The sequence below is a fragment of the Anomaloglossus baeobatrachus genome, chromosome 7, assembly GCF_048569485.1.
Source record: "Anomaloglossus baeobatrachus isolate aAnoBae1 chromosome 7, aAnoBae1.hap1, whole genome shotgun sequence".
Lineage (NCBI taxonomy): Eukaryota > Metazoa > Chordata > Amphibia > Anura > Aromobatidae > Anomaloglossus > Anomaloglossus baeobatrachus.
Genome location: NC_134359.1, coordinates 252,234,568 through 252,248,717, shown reverse-complemented (window position 1 = coordinate 252,248,717; position 14,150 = coordinate 252,234,568).

Sequence of the window (14,150 nt, the reverse complement as noted above, 5' to 3'; positions counted from 1 at the left end):
TAAATAGTCCCTGAAAGTCTGCAATAAACTAAAGGCCCCGTCACACTAAGCAACATCGCTAGCAACATCGCTGCTAACGAACAACTTTTGTGACGTTGCTAGCGATGTTGCTGTGTGTGACATCCAGCAACAACCTGGCCCCTGCTGTGAGGTCGTTGGTTGTTGCTGAATGTCCTGGGCCATTTTTTAGTTGTTGCTGTCCTGCTGTGAAGCACAGATCGCTGTGTGTGACAGCGAGACAGCAACAACTAAATGTGCAGGCAGCAGGAGCCGGCTTCTGCGGAGGCTGGTAACCAATGTAAACATCGGGTAACCAAGAAGCCCTGTCCTTGGTTACCCGATATTTACCTTTGATACCAGCCTCCGCCGCTCTCACTATCAGTGCCGGCTCCTGCTGTGTGCACATTTAGCTGCAGCACACATCGGGTTAATTAACCCCATGTGTGCTGTAACTAGGAGAGCAAGGAGCCAGCGCTAAGCATTGTGCGCTGCTCCCTGCTCTGTGCACATTTAGCTGCAGCACACATCGGGTAATTAACCCGATGTGTGCTGTAACTAGGAGAGCAAGGAGCCAGCGCTCAGTGTGCGCTGCTCCCTGCTCTCTGCACGTGTAGCTACAGCACACATCGGGTTAATTAACCCGATGTGTGCTGTAACTAGGAGAGCAAGGAGCCAGCGCTAAGCATTGTGCGCTGCTCCCTGCTCTGTGCACATGTAGCTGCAGCACACATCGGGAAATTAACCCCATGTGTGCTGTAACTAGGAGAGCAAGGAGCCAGCGCTAAGCAGTGTGCGCTGCTCCCTGCTCTCTGCACATGTAGCTACAGCACACATCGGGAAATTAACCCGATGTGTGCTGTAACTAGGAGAGCAGGGAGCCAGCGCTCAGTGTTCACTGCTCCCTGCTCTCTGCACGTGTAGCTCCGTGCACTGGTAACCAAGGTAAATATCGGGTTGGTTACCCGATATTTACCTTAGTTACCAAGCGCAGCATCTTCCACGCGGCGCTGGGGGCTTGTCACTGGTGGCTGGTGAGCTCACCAGCAACTTGTGTAGCCACGCTCCAGCGATCCCTGCCAGGTCAGGTTGCTGGTGGGATCGCTGGAGCGTTGCAGTGTGACATCTCACCAGCAACCTCCTAGCAACTTACCAGCGATCCCTATCGTTGTTGGGATCGCTGGTAAGTTGCTTAGTGTGACTGGACCTTAAAGTAGAATGCTAAACTACATTCTCACAAAGAGCTTTTGGTTTACCTTTAACCCTTTAACCCTAAATTTCATTTTCACAAGGGATTTAAGGAAACAATGATCCCCACAATTTCTCCCAAATGGGATGATACCCCATTGTTGTCTGAAACTAATGTTTGGGAGCATAAAAGGGCTTTGAATGGAAAGAGTGCTATCTGATACTTGGAATGCAAATTTGGTTTGAATAGATTGCGGATACCTTGTCACATTCGTAGAGCCCCCTTCTTCTAACAACTATTTAGATGAAGCAGTTGATGTTGACCACAGAATGTAGATGGTTAACAGCCAGTATCAGTGCTGGCACTAACCCTGGCTGTTGCTGCAGAAGTAAGGCTGTGGGTATGATTCCACTTGCATATGACTCATGCGAATCTCGCATCGGTATCATCCGGCACGGCGCACAATCTCCTGACAGGAGCGGCTCAGCTGCGTGTATTTCCATTCAGCTAACCCGCTCCTGTCAGGAGAGTGTACTCTGTGCCGGGTGATACCGATGCGAGATTTGCACAAGTCATACGCAAGTGTAATCATACCCTAACAGTTAAGTTGAGCTTCTGCATTGATTGCTTTGGGCATAACTGTGGAGCCCAGGGCTGCTGCAGCGGTCTGGTGCGTTACCTTCAGGGACTCCACGGGACGGTCTGGTCACAGGTAGGGAACCTTCTCTTTTGATTGTCGTGACACCACTCTCGATATTGCGGTCAGGGTGACCGCCACTGCAGATTAAGGGGTGCCTGGGGCTGATGGTGGGTGCAGTCAGTTGTAGTGGCCTCCCGAGAGTGAGGCAAGCCCCAGGGACCTGTGTATGTGTGTGGCACCACAGGTCGCAGAATGATTCAAACACAGTCCAAGAAGTCTTTTAACGTGTTTACTCACTGTTTGAAGGTCACTGTGAGATGCCCGGGCAACACTGCGATAATCAGGTGGAACCAGGAATTCCAGAAGGCCGTTCTGAGGGTAGCTGTCCACTCACCCTCCTTGCACTCCTTTTGTTGGGGAGGACCCCTTACTTGAAGTATGGCAGGATTCCTCCAGGGAAGCTTTTTCCAACCCCGCTCCCCTCTCTGGCCCATCTGCCGGCAGCGTGACCTTGGTGGGATGGCTTCTGGCCCTGTCCCCTTATGGGCCTATGATTGCTGCTTGACTTGGACTCTGTGTTGTGGTGGTGAGGGCATGAAGTACCCCCACCTGAAGGTTGAGTAGCTCTGGATGATTTGCTGTCTGCTCTGGGGACCTGTCTCCCCTTGCGTGCTGGAATACCAGGGATCCCCTACTCAGCCACCCCTCTGTAGGTGTCTTTCAGGCTGACCCACAGGTACCCTTTCTCCCCTGTTTTCAGCTACTGCACTCTGCAGGGCCTGGCTAGCATGAGAGTCTCTCTACTCCCTTCCACACTCCTCCACACTCAGCTTCAGACTGCTCGCTCCTCCTTCTCTTCCTGTCTGCCCTTCTTCCTAGGAAACAGCCTCTGAGCACACCACTAGCTGGGAATTGAAAGTTAACCCCTTCTGGCTACCCAAGGGTCCCTTCTAATGGTGTGGGAGACCTGGTCACTCTGTGTTTGTGTGTGCACACCTCATCCTGGCCTTTGGAGATTACCTTGAAGCACTGCCCCAGTATGGGTGCAATACTCTGTGGTGCCTGACCAGGTCAGGGGCACCACATAACTATTTGCAAAAGCACTTTTGAAATAGGATTTACTATTACATTCAATATCGGGAGGGAGTTAATATGTTATATCCACCTTTGCGGCTCATTCCTTATTCCAATGCATCTGAAATACAACTTTGCAAACAGATTTGCTTTATCAAGCCTTGCGAAGTCTGAATTTGCAGGCATATATATTTTCTATGGATTTGAGCAGTAAAAAAAAATGGGTAGCACAAAATTTAACCAATTGACTTTATGATTATTGACATTTTTGCATTAAATTATTATTATTCAAAGGCGGGCATATCATTTGTGCAGCCAGTGTGCCACACTGGTGCCTAAGAGGTAGAAAGGCCACTTCTACCTCCAAAACAGATTAAATTGTATATTATGATGACATATTGGACTACAAAGGGCCCCTATATTGTTATGGTTCTGTCTGTGTCTGTCCCGGTATTATTATTAATTATTACTTTTTTCTATTTTCATGTGTTCACAAGTGATATATATGTATAGTATGTTAAGGACGTGACTCAACCGGTCACTTTTTTGGATCTGACTGCTGTTCCAAATTAAAATGTTGTGTGTGCACAGCGAGAAAGAATAACAATTAATTGAATCAATGATGACTCTTCCTCTCACGACAGACGCTGAGGCAAGACTGATCTTTATTCTTAGACCAAGACCCTAGACCAAGAAGTAAAAGGCATGTAAACAAAAGTTTTAGTCCAATCAAGTATGTAGGTCCAGGCTTCAAGACATATGTAGAAATTAGCATATCCTCTTCCTGATTGGACAGTTCAGACTCCAGGAATTTCTTTTGTTTATCATCTTAGGCGTTGTCCAGAATGTACCAGCCATCTTCAAGTTACATGTGCTGGTATATACTGTGTTTAAGGAAAATACACTGAATATGCAATATACATATATATATACGTGTTATTAAAAAGAACAAACGTATTCATAAATATGTGTGTTAGTTTACATCTACTAAACTATATACCTGAGTCTATGAAATGGCTGAATTAAGTATTTTTGGATACTCAATTCTTATCCTCAATAGTATATATTGCAAAACAGAGCTACAGATATGTAGAAAATCTAATATATAAAGCTGAATGTGTGTATGTATGTGTGTATGTATGTGTGTCTGTCCGGGATTGGCATCTGCACCGTCGCAGCTACAGCCCCAAAATTTTGCACACTAACATGTCTGGACCCCGAGAGCTTCATAGGCTATGTTGTGAGGCGAAATTTTAAACCCACGCATTCCAATTTAGCAATCAATTTTGCCCCTATCTACATAATGAGGAAAAAGGGAAACGAAAGGGAACGTCGTAGACTATGTTTTGACAGGAAAATGTAACCCCGCGCTTTACAGTTACTCTCCAAAAAACATGCCTCCATTAAAGTAAATGAATCCTGGAACTACAGGTTATTAGTAGGAGCTGTGATTGGTTGCTATATAGGAACAAAAGACATTCATCGTATAATAAGCTTAAATGTGAGGTAATAAGATGTCGGTGGGGAGACGGATAGAGACAGACGGGGAAAGAGACAGACGAGAAAAGAGACAGACGGGGAAAGAGACAGACGGGGAAAGAGACAGACGGGGAAAGAGACAGACAGGGAAAGAGACAGACGGGGAAAGAGACAGACGGGGAAAGAGACAGATGGGGAAAGAGACAGACGGGGAAAGAGACAGACCGGGAAAGAGACAGATGGGGCACATTACTTGGCCAATTTAGTTAAATTTGTGTGGAATATCTGTGGTGTTGAAATATATGTTGTGAAATGCTTCTATTAGCTTAATTTTTGCCTTTTAATAATTACATTTCTATCTATTTGTTTTATGGTTTTTATGTGCAGAATAAATTTTTAATACATTCTATTTTGTTAACAGCAGTTATTAACCTGGGCGAAGCCGGGTAGTACAGCTAGTATATAATAAAAATAAACCTGCCCTATACCTAACTTAATAATGAAATAATAATGATTTTCCCACATCCTGGAAAACAAAATGTTTTACAACTTTATTACGATTGTATTTATTTTCTCATGCGGGATTAATTAAACTACTCATTTATGATGAAACAGGTGATCATAAATCTTGTAGTACTGAAACCAACTGTGCTGTGTCTACTAATTATAATATTTTTAAATAAACTAGTATTCTGTTTATTCCAGATAACTCATCTAACCCCATCCACCCATCCCGGATCCTTTTGTGAAAAATATCCTCCAGGGATCAATTAATTGTTGCTTTACATAAGCTCATGTCAGAGTTTCAGTCTCTGGGCCGGATTCATAATTTGCATTTTTGAAGTCCCTTTTCTTTTTTTGTCTTTTGATATTTGTTTAGTGCATTTTTAGTTCCAAATACTTCAAAATGGCACATACAGATTCATAAATTTTGGTCAAAATATAAAATGTTTTTGATTTTTAGCTTCATTTTTTTTTGCACCTTTTCAGAGCAAAACACCTGATGCAGCTTTTAAATTTACACAAAATGACATTAACTCATTTGGTATAATGAGAGAGAGATTGGGTTTAAGGGAAAAAGCACATTGTAGATTCATATCCAGAAAGGAAGAAAAGAAAACAGGTGGCACTCACCCTTTATAAATAACCATTTTGTTCACAGCGGTGCCTCGTTGGGACCTGACACTTGGTGTAAGATTACCTCTGCTGCAGAGGATAAGTTCACCTCAGTTAGCAGCCTCAGAAATCACAAATTAACAGCACCTGACTTAACAGCCATGATAAATTATGCAATCACCTGACCTCAACCCATTTGAGATAATTTGAGATGTGTTGGACTGGAGAATAAAGACAAAACAGACAAAAAAAATGCTCAGGACCTCTAGGAACTACTTAAGACTGTTGGAAAGACATTCCATGTGACTCCTTGTTGAATTTACAAAAAAGAATGCCAAGAGTATACCAACACTACCTTTGCAAAAAACAACCGATGGTCTCAAACACTTTCTGAAAGAAAGTGATTCCACAAATGAACTCTTGTCAAGGCATACCTGTTCACTGGAAACTGCTCCAGGTGGAAAAGCTGTTTTAGTTAATACCAAGAGTGTATAAAGCTGTTATGAGGGTGAAAAGGGGATACTTTGAGGAATCGAAGGATAAAGACTTTCTGGATTGTTTCACATTTCTTTACCCCTTGTTTTCAAAGGTAGTTTTGCCACCTTCAGTCTGAATTTATAAACTGTGCATTCCAATAAAAAGAATGAAAACAATGGCATGAACTGAAGAGTTAATAGTTTATTTTTAGCAATTAACAAATTGCAAAGTGAATGAACAAAAGAGAAATCTAAATCAGATAAATATTTGATGTTGCTGGCCATGGAGTCCTCAATGCTGAGAAATACAAGAATACACTTATCCATCACATAATACTATCAGGGAGGTGTCGGATTGAATCCAAATAAATTTCACAATAGGACAACGACCCCAAACATACAGCTTAATGTCATTAAACCTATCTTCAGGGTAAAGCAGAAAAAGGAGTATGGAAATAATTTAGGTCAGGGCACATAGATGGCCACTTCAGAATAATCCAATATTTTCCAATTAGCCATTCTTGGGTGTTTTTAGGTATGTGTTTTAGGTCATGATCCTGTTGCAAGACCCATGACCTGCGACTGAGACCAAGCTTTCTGACACTGGGCAGCACATTTGTCTCTAGAATCCCTTGATAGTCTTGAGATTTCTTTGTACCCTGCACAGATTCAGGACGCCCTGTGCCAGATGCAGCAAAGCAGCCCCAGAACATAACAGAGCCTCCTCCATGTTACACAGTAGGGACATTGTTATTTTCTTGATATGCTTCATTTTTCCATCTGTGAACATAGAGCTGATGTGCCTCACCAAAAAGTTCCATTTTTGTTTCATCTGTCCATAGAACATTCTCTTAGAAGCTTTGTGGCTTGTCAACATGTTGTTTGGCAAATTCCAGTCTGGCCTTTTTATGATTATGGTGTCCTCCTTGGACGTCTCTCATGAAGTCCACTTTGGCTCAAACAACGACGAATGGTGAAATCTGACAGAGATGTTCCTTGAGCTTGAAGTTCACCTTTAATCCCCTTTGAAGTTTTTCTTGGCTCTTTTGTTACCATTTATATTATCCGTCTCTTTGATTAGTCATCAATTTTCCTCCTGCAACCAAGGAGGCTGACTACAGTCCCATGGATCTTAAATTTCTGAATAATATGTGCAACTGTAGTCACAGGAACATCAAGCTGCTTGAAGATGGTCTTATAACTTTTACCTTTAATATGCTTGTCTATAATTTTCTTTCTAATCTCCTGAGACAACTCTTTCCTTCACTTCCTCTGGTTCATGTTGAGTGTGGTACACACCATGTCACCAAACAGAACAGTGAGTATCTGGTGCCCTGTAGTATACAGGTCCACTGACTGATTACATGATTGTAGACACCTGTCATGCTAACTAGTGGACACAAACGAAAAAGACCTCAAATTTACTTAAAATGAAAAAACTTTATTGATATATATTAAAAATTAGTAGACACCCTGTGATTAAAAAAAACACACAAGCAAAAATGAGGGGGAGGAGCTAAATACGTGGGATCCCTATAGCGCCCTATGGGATCTGGCTCCTACTTACCAACGGAGGGTATGACACCGTAACTGTTTTGGGCGCCCCCGTTCCACATCGGCTTACCCTCACTAAGCCCTAAATTAGTGACATACAATGATTACACTAAAGATGGCCAATTGATGACATGAGACTATGCTTGGTATAGATAAATCCAAAAAGATACAAAGTTGATAACTTCCAATCATAGAAATCAATAACGACATACCAAAAGATCATGTGTTGGGTCTACAGGAAGGTAAACAACCAATTTGAACCTACCAAAACAGCACATGAAAGGTTATTTAGACAAATGTGATGGAGGACCTAAATTTAGGAAAACTTATTTTCATATTCCATCACTCAGTGTCTTCTCCATTATCATAATCCATATCACGGCCATCATCCATGGAAAACCTACATTCAAAGGTCTGCCACAAAAGCAGTGGGTAGTAAGATGTACACATATATAGCACAATGCCTATAGGCAAACAAATAATCAGATGCGGACAAATAATGATATATTAGAATGTATCAAGTAACACTATGTAGATACACAGTGCATATAGTGGCCAGCACATATGTATAAACTATATCCCAAAGATCTACCAAGTAGACAGTGCACAACCTGGATCACAATGTATCCATATATAGTACAGTGCCCATAGGTAATCATAAGAGAAAATTTATAGAGCCAAAGTAGACATGGTGTATAAACACCCAGGGAAAAGATTAAAATGAATTACTTCCCTTAAGATGAACGCTCTGCAGTGCCTCGACGCGTTTCCCCTTTAAAGATGTAAGGATCATTAGGAGGCTGAAAAATCACCAGTATCCAATGTGTATAGAAGAGTGATCCATGGCTGTGTGCCTGTGTATAGAAGAGTGATCCATGGCTGTGTGCCATAGAAGAGTGATCCATGGCTGTGTGCCATAGAAGAGTGATCCATGGCTGTGTGCCATAGAAGAGTGATCCATGGCTGTGTGCCATAGAAGAGTGATCCATGGCTGTGTGCCTGTGTATAGAAGAGTGATCCATGGCTGTGTGCCATAGAAGAGTGATCCATGGCTGTGTGCCATAGAAGAGTGATCCATGGCTGTGTGCCATAGAAGAGTGATCCATGGCTGTGTGCCTGTGTATAGAAGAGTGATCCATGGCTGTGTGCCATAGAAGAGTGATCCATGGCTGTGTGCCATAGAAGAGTGATCCATGGCTGTGTGCCTGTGTATAGAAGAGTGATCCATGGCTGTGTGCCATAGAAGAGTGATCCATGGCTGTGTGCCTGTGTATAGAAGAGTGATCCATGGCTGTGTGCCATAGAAGAGTGATCCATGGCTGTGTGCCATAGAAGAGTGATCCATGGCTGTGTGCCATAGAAGAGTGATCCATGGCTGTGTGCCTGTGTATAGAAGAGTGATCCATGGCTGTGTGCCATAGAAGAGTGATCCATGGCTGTGTGCCATAGAAGAGTGATCCATGGCTGTGTGCCATAGAAGAGTGATCCATGGCTGTGGACACACCTTGATTTAACATGTCCCTTTTGTCACATTATTTTCAGGGGTACCATCATTTCTGTCCATGCCTGTTTCATGAGTTTTATATATTATTTTTAAATTCTGTGGACGCATGGTTGAAAAGCAGCAATGTCTGACTTTCATTTGTTCATTTCATAGATTTTTTTATTTATTATTACTTATGTCAGATTCAAGTTATTTCTGTGACCATTGTGTAGGTTTTTGTTTCATTAAACGAGGGCTAACAACAATTTTGACCAATGTGTGTATATACAGTCAGGGCCAGAAATATTTGGACAGTGACACAAGTTTTGTTATTTTAGCTGTTTACAAAAACATGTTCAGAAATACAATTATATATATAATATGGGCTGAAAGTGCACACTCCCAGCTGCAATATGAGAGTTTTCACATCCAAATCGGAGAAAGGGTTTAGGAATCATAGCTCTGTAATGCATAGCCTCCTCTTTTTCAAGGGACCAAAAGTAATTGGACAAGGGACTCTAAGGGCTGCAATTAACTCTGAAGGCGTCTCCCTTGTTAACCTGTAATCAATGAAGTAGTTAAAAGGTCTGGGGTTGATTACAGGTGTGTGGTTTTGCATTTGGAAGCTGTTGCTGTGACCAGACAACATGCGGTCTAAGGAACTCTCAATTGAGATGAAACAGAACATCCTGAGGCTGAAAAAAAAGAAAAAATCCATCAGAGAGATAGCAGACATGCTTGGAGTAGCAAAATCAACAGTCGGGTACATTCTGAGAAAAAAGGAATTGACTGGTGAGCTTGGGAACTCAAAAAGGCCTGGGCGTCCACGGATGACAACAGTGGTGGATGATCGCCGCATACTTTCTTTGGTGAAGAAGAACCCGTTCACAACATCAACTGAAGTCCAGAACACTCTCAGTGAAGTAGGTGTATCTGTCTCTAAGTCAACAGTAAAGAGAAGACTCCATGAAAGTAAATACAAAGGGTTCACATCTAGATGCAAACCATTCATCAATTCCAAAAATAGACAGGCCAGAGTTACATTTGCTGAAAAACACCTCATGAAGCCAGCTCAGTTCTGGAAAAGTATTCTATGGACAGATGAGACAAAGATCAACCTGTACCAGAATGATGGGAAGAAAAAAGTTTGGAGAAGAAAGGGAACGGCACATGATCCAAGGCACACCACATCCTCTGTAAAACATGGTGGAGGCAACGTGATGGCATGGGCATGCATAGCTTTCAATGGCACTGGGTCACTTGTGTTTATTGATGACATAACAGCAGACAAGAGTAGCCGGATGAATTCTGAAGTGTACCGGGATATACTTTCAGCCCAGATTCAGCCAAATGCCGCAAAGTTGATCGGACGGCGCTTCATAGTACAGATGGACAATGACCCCAAGCATACAGCCAAAGCTACCCAGGAGTTCATGAGTGCAAAAAAGTGGAACATTCTGCAATGGCCAAGTCAATCACCAGATCTTAACCCAATTGAGCATGCATTTCACTTGCTCAAATCCAGACTTAAGACGGAAAGACCCACAAACAAGCAAGACCTGAAGGCTGCGGCTGTAAAGGCCTGGCAAAGCATTAAGAAGGAGGAAACGCAGCGTTTGGTGATGTCCATGGGTTCCAGACTTAAGGTAGTGATTGCCTCCAAAGGATTCGCAACAAAATATTGCAAATAAAAATATTTTGTTTGGGTTTGGTTTATTTGTCCAATTACTTTTGACCTCCTAAGATGTGGAGTGTTTGTAAAGAAATGTGTACAATTCCTACAATTTTTATCAGATATTTTTGTTCAAACCTTCAAATTAAACGTTACAATCTGCACTTGAATTCTGTTGTAGAGGTTTCATTTCAAATCCAATGTGGTGGCATGCAGAGCCCAGCTCGCGAAAATTGTGTCACTGTCCAAATATTTCTGGACCTAACTGTATATTTGGCTCATCACTCCCCACTTTTACTCACCTCTAGAAAAACTTCATTCTGCTATAACCATCCATAATGCCCTAAACAGAAATGGATCTCCTGCAGGTGCGCTACAGAGTAAAGGAGCCCCTCACTTAATCTCCCTATCATAAAAGTATCCAAACTGGAAGACGTTGACATCAGGGCTCTGTATGAGCCAGATCATCATTTCCAGTTGTATCTCTGATAATTGTATGTTTTTCTTTCATTAAACAAGGGGTACCAACAATTTTGTCCACGTGTGTATTTGTGTTAAATTCTATAGAAAAGAGAAATGAATTGAAGAAGTCATAATGACCATCTGGTGCGAAAAGAAAAAAGGAATGTCTACTCCAGTCAGAGAGTCACTTATGTGGTCTGCAGAGGTCCAATTTAGGAAAGTTATTTACCTTTATATATGGTAGAAATATTAGTCTTAGTACAATATTTTTTTGTTAATGATCAGTATGGTGATATTATCTCTACTGTATATACTGTTTATGGTCTATAATCTGGTGGTATTATTTTTTCCTTATATTGCTCTATTAATGGTAATAATGATCTTTGTATAGTGGTTTTTGTTATTCATCAATATGGTGGTATTAGTCGGTCAGTACCACATGGATATAGATTGGTGATATTATTTGTCAATTGTATGCTGATGTTCTTAGTAATATTACTTACTCCTTTGAATGGAATGTTGGCATGTCACAATGCAGACAGGGAAAGAGACAGGCAGGGAAAGAGACAGACAGACACAGGGAAAGAGACAGACAGACAGATAAAGAGACAGACAGACAAAGAGACATAAAGACACAGATAAAGAGACAGACAGAGAAAGAGACAGACAGACACAGACAGAAAGGGAGACAGACAGAGACTGGCAGAGAAACAGAGAGACAGTTAGTATCCTGGGTAACGCCAGGTGCTACAGCGAGTGTGTGTGTGTGTGTGTGTGTGTATATATATATACAGTGCCTACAAGTAGTATTCAACCCCCTGCAGATTTAGCAGGTTTGATAATATGCAAATAAGTTAGAGCCTGCAAACTTCAAACAAGAGCAGGATTTATTAACAGATGCATAAATCTTACAAACCAACAAGTTATGTTGCTCAGTTAAATTTTAATAAATTTTCAACATAAAAGTGTGGGTCAATTATTATTCAACCCCTAGGTTTAATATTTTGTGGAATAACCCTTGTTTGCAATTACAGCTAATAATCGTCTTTTATAAGACCTGATCAGGCCGGCACAGGTCTCTGGAGTTATCTTGGCCCACTCCTCCATGCAGATCTTCTCCAAGTTATCTAGGTTCTTTGGGTGTCTCATGTGGACTTTAATTTTGAGCTCCTTCCACAAGTTTTCAATTGGGTTAAGGTCAGGAGACTGACTAGGCCACTGCAACACCTTGATTTTTTCCCTCTGGAACCAAGCCTTGGTTTTCTTGGCTGTGTGCTTTGGGTCGTTGTCTTGTTGGAAGATGAAATGACGACCCATCTTAAGATCCTTGATGAAGGAGCAGAGGTTCTTGGCCAAAATCTCCAGGTAGGCCGTGCTATCCATCTTCCCATGGATGCGGACCAGATGGCCAGGCCCCTTGGCTGAGAAACAGCCCCACAGCATGATGCTGCCACCACCATGCTTGACTGTAGGGATGGTATTCTTGGGGTCGTATGCAGTGCCATCCAGTATCCAAACGTCACGTGTGTGGTTGGCACCAAAGATCTCGATCTTGGTCTCATCAGACCAGAGAACCTTGAACCAGTCTGTCTCAGAGTCCTCCAAGTGATCATGAGCAAACTGTAGACGAGCCTTGACATGACGCTTTGAAAGTAAAGGTACCTTACGGGCTCGTCTGGAACGGAGACCATTGTGGTGGAGTACGTTACTTATGGTATTGACTGAAACCAATGTCCCCACTGCCATGAGATCTTCCCGGAGCTCCTTCATTGTTGTCCTTGGGTTAGCCTTGACTCTTCGGACAAGCCTGGCCTTGGCACGGGTGGAAACTTTCAAAGGCTGTCCAGGCCGTGGAACGCTAACAGTAGTTCTAAAGCCTTCCACTTCTGGATGATGCTCCCAACAGTGGAGACAGGTAGGCCCAACTCCTTGGAAAGGGTTTGTACCCCTTGCCAGCCTTGTGACCCTCCACGATCTTGTCTCTGATGGCCTTGGAATGCTCTTTTGTCTTTCCCATGTTGACCAAGTATGAGTGCTGTTCACAAGTTTGGGGAGGGTCTTATTTAGTCAGAAAAGGCTGGAAAAAGACATAGTTAATCCAAACATGTGAAGCTCATTGTTCTTTGTGCCTGAAATACTTCTTAATACTTTAGGGGAACCAAACAGAATTCTTGTGGTTTGAGGGGTTGAATAATAAATGACCCTCTGAATAAACTTTTCACAATTTAAAAAAAGAAAAGAAAAAAAGAAATAACATTCTTTTTTGCTGCAGTGCATTGCACACTTCCAGGCTGATCTACAGTCCAAATGTCACAATGCCAAGTTAATTCCGAATGTGTAAACCTGCTAAATCTGCAGGGGGTTGAATACTACTTGTAGGCACTGTATATATATATATATATATATATATATATATGTATATATACAATTTTGTATACATAATTTGATATATTGGATTCAGTTCAGTAACAGTGTGATGAAAGATATGGTACTTGTATGGCAGTATTATTTGATGACTTACTGAGTATTTGTTGAGTGTAAGCATTTTGCAAATGTGATATTCAACCTGATCAACTATAACACATGAGTGCACATACATATTTCACATTCACAGTGGACCTGTGGGCTGTGAAATGCCAGAAAATTTCAGAATCAGTCCAACACTTGATAACAGGGACCACACCTACTATGTGCAATTTATGCTACTAGAGTCTTCTAATATTGGATGGGGCCCCTTGGTTCCCATCAGGCACCAGACCCAAAGAGACAGCTGCACCCAACATAGCCGCTGCTGATCAGCTTATCACTCTATAATTATGGTGTCTTCAGCCAAGTTGCTTTAAGGAGTGGTCTTGATTGATTGCAAATGATGATTTATTTCCTGCTGATATTTAATTAACAAAGTATTAGTATTGCTAATCATGTGATGCCCATTCTGACTTTTCAGTCTTAAGAGGGTCAAATGTGTATCTTCATTTTCTTGAACTTTGATGCAAAACCTTTACCTT